Source organism: Colobus angolensis, unplaced genomic scaffold, assembly GCF_000951035.1.
Source record: "Colobus angolensis palliatus isolate OR3802 unplaced genomic scaffold, Cang.pa_1.0 Scaffold163, whole genome shotgun sequence".
Lineage (NCBI taxonomy): Eukaryota > Metazoa > Chordata > Mammalia > Primates > Cercopithecidae > Colobus > Colobus angolensis.
The window spans coordinates 1865668-1875641 of NW_012114744.1; the positions used below are offsets into that span (position 1 = coordinate 1865668).

The 9974-nt window shown below is 38.1% G+C and overlaps 1 protein-coding gene across 1 annotated transcript in view; it reads left to right on the forward strand.

The window, feature by feature from the left end:
• The window catches only part of CAV2 (caveolin 2), a 119164-nt gene that overhangs the window by 101154 nt on the left and 8036 nt on the right, over nucleotides 1-9974 (forward strand). The gene's annotated exons all lie outside the window — the stretch shown is intronic.

Below are 9974 nucleotides of genomic sequence, written 5' to 3' on the forward strand. Positions count from 1 at the left end.
TGAAACCCTGTCTCTACTTAAAAAAAAAAAAAAATACAAAAACTAGCCAGGCATGGTGGCACATGCCTGTAATCCCAGCTACTCAGGAGGCTGACATGATAGAATCACTTGAACCTGGGAGGCAGAGGTTGCAGTGAGCCGAGATCGTGCCACTACACTCCAGCCTGGGTGACAGAGGAGACTCCATCTTAAATAAATAAATAAATAAATAAATAAATAAATGGAAAAGGAAAAAGAAAGATTTCTTTAAGTTACGTAGTTAGCTTATGTAGTAAGTTTTATGTACATGTCTGAAGAAGATAAAGTCCTGGTGAATAATTAGACTGAAGAGACAGGAAAGGCAAGAGAAATAGTACATAAATGAAGAACTGTGAGACAGCATGTGTTAACATACTCAGAGAAAAATAATCTACTGGCTGATAATAAGATATATTAAAAGGCAGTTTGGAAAAGCAAGATATTTCCTCCAGCATTTGATGTTGTTTCTTCCTAGGAGGCAAGCAGAGTGGGTAAGAGTGCATTTTTCATTCCCCAAAGAGACATTTTAGCAAGGTTGATTGTTTTGGCCCTTGTGCTTTCCTATGAGTGTGTGTTTGCCAGGGACCCACCTCTTGGAAAGAATATCAGTTTCAAACCAGTACTCAATTATGCTTTTCACTAACTCATAAGTTTAAAATGACAGCAGAGATCTGTCACCTTTTACTCTAGACATTGCCAACCTCAATATTTTCTTCTACTCTTGTTGAATTATCTGTATTTTACATAATTGTTTTGTCTTTGCTATTCAAAATCAAAGTTTTACATACACATAGTGAAAATGTAATTGTAACTCTGATTCACTGCTGGTGGGGTGTAAATTAATATAATCACTTTATAATATGACAGTAACTAGTATTATTGAATGTGTATTTACCCTTTAATGCCATAAACCCAACAGAAATGTGTATACATCTAAACCAAGACACATATTTAGAAATGTTCATAGTAGTGTTATTCGTAGCATCCCCAAACAGGAAGTGGCCCATATTCCATCAACATCAGAATGAATAAATAAATTGTGTTTGTTCATACAATAAAACACCACGTGAAAAAACCAAGAATAAGATGAAATAAAGATGAAAGAATTACTCCTATTTACAACTTGGATGAATCTCACAGTCATGTTTACCAAAATGCACTAGACACAATAGAGAGTAATGTAGGTCTCTTTACAAAAAATTTAAAACAGGCAAATCTAATGCATGATGTTAAAAGTTAGGACAGTAGTTACTTTGTGGAAGGAGGATATAGGTGGTGACAGAGATAGGCGTCTGAGGTCTGGTGATGTTCTATTTCTTGATCTCAGTGAAACTTACAAGGCGTGTTTTCCTTGTGATCATTGGGCTGTATACTTATGATTTATCACTTTTCTATGTGTGTGCATATATATATATATATACATACACACAAGAATATTCACTAAATTGTGCATCCTTTAAAGGTTCTTTGGCTACTCTGTAGATAAAGTAACTTATAAGAAGGGAATGGGAATGAACACCCAAACATGGAGCCTGTTGAGGTTGCTCAGGCGAGATCTGAACTTAGTAGACCGAGGAGGAGAACTGAAATGGGAGAGGGTGAAAGCACTGATTTTGAAGGTAGAACTAACAGACCTCAATGGAGAAGAAGTAATGAGGGAAATGGAGGAATTAAAGCTGACACATAGGGTTTGAGGTTGACTGACTGTGTGAACACAGAATGATTAGATTTGGGGATGGGAGTCCACAGGTAGGTTTTGGGGCATAGGAAATCTGAGATGTCAAAGTTGTCAGCAGGATATATCAATTTGAAGCTTGAAAACAGCTAGAACTATAAATTTAGAACTTGTCAGTATATAGATGGTATTTATAGTCATTAAATTGGAATGCCTCATAAGTCTGTTCTCAACCCTTCCTTATTCAACATTTTATCAGTGACCATGAATAGAGGTGTAAACAAACACACAAATTAACTGTGAAGTAATACACAGAAAACAGTGTAAAAGGAAACTCAAAGCATGATAAAATATAGTAGGAATAATTAGTTGCCTTAGGTTCAAATAATCAATTGTTTCATACTAGCAGTGTGACCTAACCAAAATACAAAAGACTACAAAAGACATAAAGATTTCATTTCAAATGAGATGCATTTGATTCAACAATAAGATACAGCAGCCAATAAAAGAAAAGAAAAGAAAAAATCAGTCTAGAGATCAATACAAAGAAGGTAATATAGTTTTCTTATTTTATCCTATGCTGTTCCAACCCCAGACCAAGTGTCACAAGACATGGGAACAGCTTCAGAGAAAAAGAAAATTACAAGAAATATTTGGAAACAGTGACACATGAAAAACAACTGAAAGAAATGGAGCTGCTTAGCTAGAAAAGAGATAAAGTGGAGAGAGGGACTGGTGTTTAAAATCTACCTTCAAACACTTCAAGGGCTGACATTTAACACCTTTTTCTTAAAGAACTACAAAAGGCAGAATTAAGACGAGATGATAGGTGGATGGATGGATAGATAGATAGATAGATAGATAATCAGAAAAATAAATCCTGACACAAAATAGCACAAAATTTTCTAACAATGATATTTGAGTTGCTTAATAAGGTAATTCTCCATTGCCAAAATATTCCAGCAGAGCCTGTATGGCCACTGTGAAGATTCATGGACGAGCAGATCATTGGTCTAGGGCCTCTAAGTTCTTCCCAACTCTGAGATGTTATGAATCGACAAGCAATTATTTTGAAAAGGAAGAAAACAAGAATGCAAGAAACAGAGAAGAAGGAGCAGGAGAAAAGGGGAAGAAAGGGAAACATTTATATCATCAAACACTTTCCCTGGCAGAAAAAGACACACTAACAAGTAAACACTGAAGAAATTTAGGGGAAAATAAGATTTGCGACAGGAGTGCAGTCTTCTAAAGCAGGTTTTAATATCCTAAAATGTCTCCCTATGCCTAAAAGAAATTTTCTGGATTTTGTTCTTTTCCTAAAGAACAGCCCAACTGTGGTAAATAATCAGCACTCTACAGTTTTAAGTCATTTAAACCTATCAGTTAGTCATTCTACATCTCTCATTTCTCATGTTATACCATTTTTTAAACATGCAGTACACACATGGTGAAACTGGAGAGGATTTTACAAAATGATAATATAATAACTCTATTTTTGCCCCAAACATTTAGCTATTTGTGCTCTACTCCTTCAGAAAATACTTTGCTTTCATAGTAAAAGTCTTCAGAACCAAGTAATTTGAGTAGTATGCCCTTTATAGCAACATTCTGCAAATTCTACTATTTCCAAATAAAGTAGTGTGCAGTTTTTCAGGACCACAATGTTTTACTATCTATTTCCAGCGACTTGTTTATCCAAGAGTTTCCAATGACCGCAATGCTTTTTAAAAGGTAAAAAGGCATACATTTTAGTACTGTGTGTAATTATATGAATGTATATCGATGGACAATAAATAACAAGCAGAATTTAATGTATATTCACTATTATGAAGCAGGAGGGAGTCACTCTATTTGACACACAATTGCTATCATTTCCCAAAAGTGAAATGGTAACATAAATACAGATGTTATAGAAAATAATGCATATTTCAGTAAAATGTTGTTTCTTTCAAGGTTAGCATGATGAGAATATTCTGAAGGCTTTGAAGGATTCTACTCTTCCTCCTCTTTTTTAAACAAAATGCAAACATCTACTAAAGTTGCTTTTGAAATAAGACATTTATCCATTTAGTAATTGTTTAACGAGAGAAGAATTACTTCATTCAGACACTCAATAATGTCAACAGTCTTATTTACAATGTATTTAAAAGAGTATTTTCTTTATTAACTACCTGTAGATCCAATCTTTAGGCTGTTCTAAACAAGAAACTTGGCAGACACCAAGGGTCTCACTGTGCTTCAGTGGCCCAGAAAGAGTAGATACTGACATCTAAATTGCCTATTTTACGCCTTTATGTATTGTAGAAATCTGCCTTACTGTTTTGTGTAGCCACAGAACAGAAATAGACTAACTTTTTTTTTAGTAAACTCTCTGGAAACAAAAATCTTCCCAGATATTTATTGTTAGGAAAATATAATCTAAAAATTCTTCTGCCCAACCCCTTGGCTGCATCCCAGTCTTCCATCTGCTTTGTGCAGTTGGATTCTCTTTGCTCTTTACTCATAAATGATTCTCTCAAGCATTAAAAGTCACCTGATAGACACCAAAGCCATGATTTGCAAGATCCAGGTGGAAGGCATTCTGTACTTTTGTTCTTATTTTTGTATTGGAAATAAGCAATAAGGCTAAAACTTGTTGAAAAAAAAGGTCTTCCCATTTTTTTTTCTCTTGGCTAATGTAGTAGATTAGCTATGTTATTTTTTAAAACTTGCATTAACTCTAAATAAAAAATAGAATAACATTTGTAAAAAGAAAGAAGATTAGGGAACACAAAGGCTTCAAACTGAGCTATAATAAATGTTTTGTCCAAAACGACCTTTAGATCCGTTGTTTTAGCAACTAATAATCTTGCTGTGCACATTTCAGTTGGTATTTGGAAAACATTTAACTCTGCAGCTTTGTAGAAATGATATTTCCACTTGAATATAGAGGAAGTTGTACTCATTGAGAGTTTAACTTAACAGTGCACAACCAAAGTTAATTAGTGCCCATTTCATGTTCTGCAAAGATAAAATATCAATGTCCTATAGAGATGTCTTATTTGTATATACAGTATTTCATAAATCAATGGGATACTCAAAAGATTAAACAGGAACATCCTTTACTTATGGAACACAGGATAACATAAATCTAAAATTAATTGTCATACATTGTTTTTAATGAGAACGAAATGACCTATCCTACCAGCTCTAACTGCGAATACAGGTTTTTCAAGAGTATACCTTCTTCCTCATTTATTTCTAATTGCCAGGTATTGCCAAACAAAAGTTAATTCTGGAAATTCTGGTAAATGAAGAGAGATTTTTGACCAGAGAAGGTGCTGTCTGAAACAGCCAGAAGATCAAGCTTGCAACAATTACCAACAAGCTACTGTTTCTTAATATTAAGCTAAAAATTCCCTGGTCCACTGATGCAAGACTTATTTTACACAAATTGTGAACAAAAAGACAAGTGGTAAATCAGGGGGAAAAAAGTGAAGAAACTTTCATTAAATACCATGCAACCATCTGGCACCACTCTGCAAAGTTGATTATTGACTAATAGCAGACATTTTTTGTCTATTCCTTTAAACTTTTTTGTGGAGGAAATGTCATCTGTATTGGGGAGGTGGGGGGACAGTTGGAAGGAGGGGCAGACAGTGGAGGCTAGAGGGTGAGTTGGAGGGTAGAAGGAGGAAATTAAAAGATGCATTGATAAAGAAGGAGTAGGGGACAGGAGTTATGCAAGGAATAGTTTATGTAAAGCCACAGAGAGAGTGGCTTATGCCGGAAACAGCAGGTCCTTCCAAATTTCTCAAGCTTTGTCCTTGCTAACAGAAAGGAAGCCTAGGAGGGGATGCTTGAAGAACCTGGTAAGCAACTACCTGGCTCTCCCAATAGCAAGTCCATGGATTTCTCAGTTAAGGTCACTTAAAACTTGCGAACACTATTCACTTGCTGAAGATTGCCAAAAATCACTGAATTTTATAATGTTAAGATAGAATCTTACAGATCAAGAAGTCCCAAGCCTGTGTTTTTCCAGATATAATCATTTAAACAATCCTACCCTTTGTGAGGAAAGTATAGGAGGCCAGGCAAGGTAGACAGGGCTTGAGGCCTTGGCAGTTGCTTTCTGTTGATCTCTAGAGGAAAGGGGTGGGGGTTAATATGTATTCATTAATACCAACATCGTATTGAAACATTTGCAATTAGTCAATGGTAATGGGTTCTTCTGAACATTTTACATGAAAAACAAATATTCTTAAGTTTAATTTCAAAAAGACATGGAGTTTCTTTCTATATTTTTTAAGATGGGCCTTGCTCTGTGCCCTCAAACTCTATAATCTCAAACTCCTGGGCTCAAGAAATCCTCTTTTAGTAGCTAGGACTACAGGCGTCTGTCACTACACCTGGCTAGGTTTTTTACCTTTTGTAGAGACTTGGTCTCACTCCGTCTGCCTCCTCAGCCACCCAGAGAGCTGGGATTATAGGTCTAAGCCACTGTGCCAGGCATAGCCCTGGAGTTTCTAACACATTGGTATACAATTCTGAGATTCCTCTTAAGCACGGATTTGTAAAAGAAGAGCTGGAGCTTAATTTTTCTAATTCACACAGCACTGTTTCAACATTGTCTTATTCAGTGGTTCTCAGCCTGGGAAAGAAGGGGAAAAGTGATTTTTCCCCCCAGGGGACATTTGGCAACATTTGGAAATATTTTGGCTGTCATGACTGGGAGTGTTATTGGTATCTAGTGGGTAGATGCCAGGGATGTTGCTAACCATCCTACAATGTACTGGACAGCCTCTCACAAGGAAAAATGATCTGGCCCAAAATGCCAATGGGGTTGAGATTGAGAAACCCCGGTCTCATCCGAATGCTTTAGATATTATTAAAACATACAGTGAGATCAAGAAGTTATTACTGCATTTTCATTAATACCAATTTTCTCAAAGGCAGTTCGATTAACAGACCCTGACTAAAATTGTATGTGAGTTATACAGGGAAAAAAATATGACACATCTGTGATTTGAAAAAAATAAAATAAAAAAAAGCTGAACAGAAAAAAATAGATATTTTTATTCATAAGAGCATTGCCATGCAATTTTCAATGCTCCAGAAAAATAACCTTCTTCCATTGACACTGTGCTGAAAGAAGTGAGGAACAAAATGGTTATAAACTATCCTTCTCACAAATTCTATTATCAGACTATTATTTCTAAAATATATTAATACACCATCTAAAAAACAGCCCTCTTATCAGAAGCTAAGATACATAATAAGTCAGAAGATAAATGCACCAGTATGAATTTATTATAATTTTTTTAATTTCTCTGGATTACAGGGCAATTAAACTCTGTAGGAAGTGCTTATTGGAGAGCAATTCTGTGGTCCAGAAGACACTAGAATGTGCTCAGCCATTTAGCACCCACCCACCTCCTTTCTCTTCCCTTTCCTGGTAAATTTTCCTATATGTTCATAAGGACAGATGCCATTGCTGTGGGAATAACTCTGGTTTAAGGCCCTTGAAAAAAACAGTAGCTAACTATATTAGTCCGTTCTCACACTGCTATAAAGAAATACCTGAGACTAGGTAATTTATAAAGAAAAGAGGTTTAGTTGGCTCACAGTTCCACTGACTGTACATTATGATGGCATCTGCTCAGCTTCTGGGGAGGCCTCAGGAAACTTACATTCATGGCAGAAGGGAAACAGGGAGTAGCACTTCACATGGTCACAGAAGGAGCCAAAGAAAGGTGAGGGGAAGGAGCCACACATTTTTGAAGGACAAGATCTAATGAGAACTCACTCACTATACAGTACCAACTGCGGGGTCGGGGCGGGGGTGGCAGTGGGGGTGGTTGCTAAACCATTCCTAAGAACTCTGCCCCCAAGATCCAATCTCCAATCACCTCCCACCAAGCCCCACCTCCAACACTGGGGATTACAGTTCCACATGAGATTCGGCAGGGACACAAATCCAAACCATATAACTAACCTTATCTAAACACTAAACAATAGGATAAGCAAAATCATTTTTGTAGCTTCTTTCAAAAAAATCTTATGTATTAAAATGCTGAAATGGATAACAATTTCATCAGAATAAGAACCTCACCAGATCTGACCCATGGGAGAGGAGATTGTTCAATAAAAAAATTGCAAATGGATGAATAAATGAATCCTCTCCTTTCAAGTTCTGGGGTGCATACAACAAATCCAGATGGGTTTCATTTAGATGGGTTTTAGGGACACCTTTTTTAAAATACCTATCATTTTACGAAAGAAGCTATCGTCTAAATAGTCCTCTTGGCCACTTCCTGAAAACAAGTCAATTATTTGTGATAACTCTCAAATGTCCTAATAATCCCATGGGAAATGTAAATATAATGAGGACAAAGAATTACAAGAAGTGCTAATGTCAGATTTTTGCCCACTACATAAGTCCACTCTTGTTCTATGGGAGTGACTTTCTTCTTTGGGTGAGACCTTGAAATGTGGGATTATAATTTTAAGGAAAATAAATGTTTATAAAATGGTATTTGGATGTAAGTTATCTCTTTTTTTTCTGTTCCTCACAATTGATATTATGGATTCCCATAAGGATTCATGTCTTCTATTCACTTTAATGAACAGTTGTTGGGCAACAATTCTAGAAGAGTTCCAATTCTTATCAGGAGAATGGACAAGGTGGAGAAGCACAGAAAATGCAACGAGTAGAATGTCTCAGTCATCACTTCGGAATTGATTGAACACAAATAAAAGTGGGAAAGCTACGTAAAACAGAAGGGAATGAGTAAGCAGGGTGATGTCTGGGAGAGGAGGGGTTCCATAGCTATGAGATTCAACTCTGTAACACTCCGTAGGGTTACAACACTGCCATTCATATACTGAGGTAGCAGCAGGGAAACTTTTTATTTGTTAGAAATACTGAATTTTGCCTCCCACCCCAAAACATTTTTCTCATTTTTTTCCTGTTCTTTTTTATTTCTGTAATTTTTGCTGTTTCAAAAATGATCTTTTTTCTTTTGGAAGATGTAATTCTTCAAATCCAGTTCACCTAAAGGGATTTGATATGTTCAAGCTACAAATACACTGTATCCAGCAATACCTACCACATGCCTACTTTGAGCTCTGAGCAACCTGCACCTCAAGCCTAGTTCTCATTGTTTTGCTTTTGGCAAATTTTTACTAAGTGCCCTTCCTCCCCAAACACACGTATATGTCTGCCAGACCCTAAAGCCCTTTATGAACATGCAAACTCCTCCCTTCTGAAAACCTTTGTGTGAGTAGTCAGCAGGCTAATTCATCCATTGCAATGTGGCTTTGTGCTAGGGTTCTGTTTCGGTGCTGCCTACAAGATAATCACAGATGTGACTGCATCTTAGAGGTTCCTGAATCTTTCAAGAGAGTCTGGTTCAAAGGAAAATTAAAAGGTGGAGGCCGGGCGCGGTGCCTCAGGCCTGCAATCCCAGCACTTTGGGAGGTCAAGGAGGGCCGATCACCTGAGGTCAGGAGTTCGAGACCAGCCTGACCAATATGGAGAAATCCCGTCTCTACTAAAAATACAAAATTAGCCGAGCCTGGTAATCCCAGCTGCCTGTAATCCCAGCTACTTGGGAGGCTGAAGCGGGAGAATCGCTTGAACCCGGGAGGCGGAAGTTGCAATGAGCCGAGATCGCGCCATTGCACTCCAGCCTGGGCAACAAGAGCGAAACTCCGCCACACACACACACATACACACACGGTGTAGTTTAGGAAGTAAAAAAAAGTAGATCTCCCCTCACCCTTCAGGGCTGAAGGCACAAACTCTAGGGCCAGTGCGCTCGCCTACCCAACTTCACATGCACTTACAGGTCACCTAGCACTCAGGTACTTTGTGACTCCTTACCTCTCAGTACAGCAGCAACAACGTTGATTGGAAGTTTATCACTGTGTGTTACGGGCCATGGGCCATGTGTGTTAGAATTTTACGTGAAATTAACATTTAATTCTCTGGGACACCTCTGAAGCAGGTGCCACAGCTCCCATTTTGCAAAGGAGGCAACTGAGGTTCCCAGGGGCCCAGTACCAGCACCGTGGGCCGAAGCACGCAGGGCAAACACAGCCGGAGGTGAGCACATACCTGCTTCTGCACCCCGCGCTCCTAACCATAAGGCTCCCTCCCTCCAGGAAGGCCTTTGTCATCCCTGGGACGACCTGCCAGCTCTGAGGCATGACAGTACGGGCGCCTAGCAGGGTGACCAGGAGGCCCTCTTCGTCCCAGCTGCTGGCGTCGCCGACCACGGCAGGGCCGGGGCTGTGACTC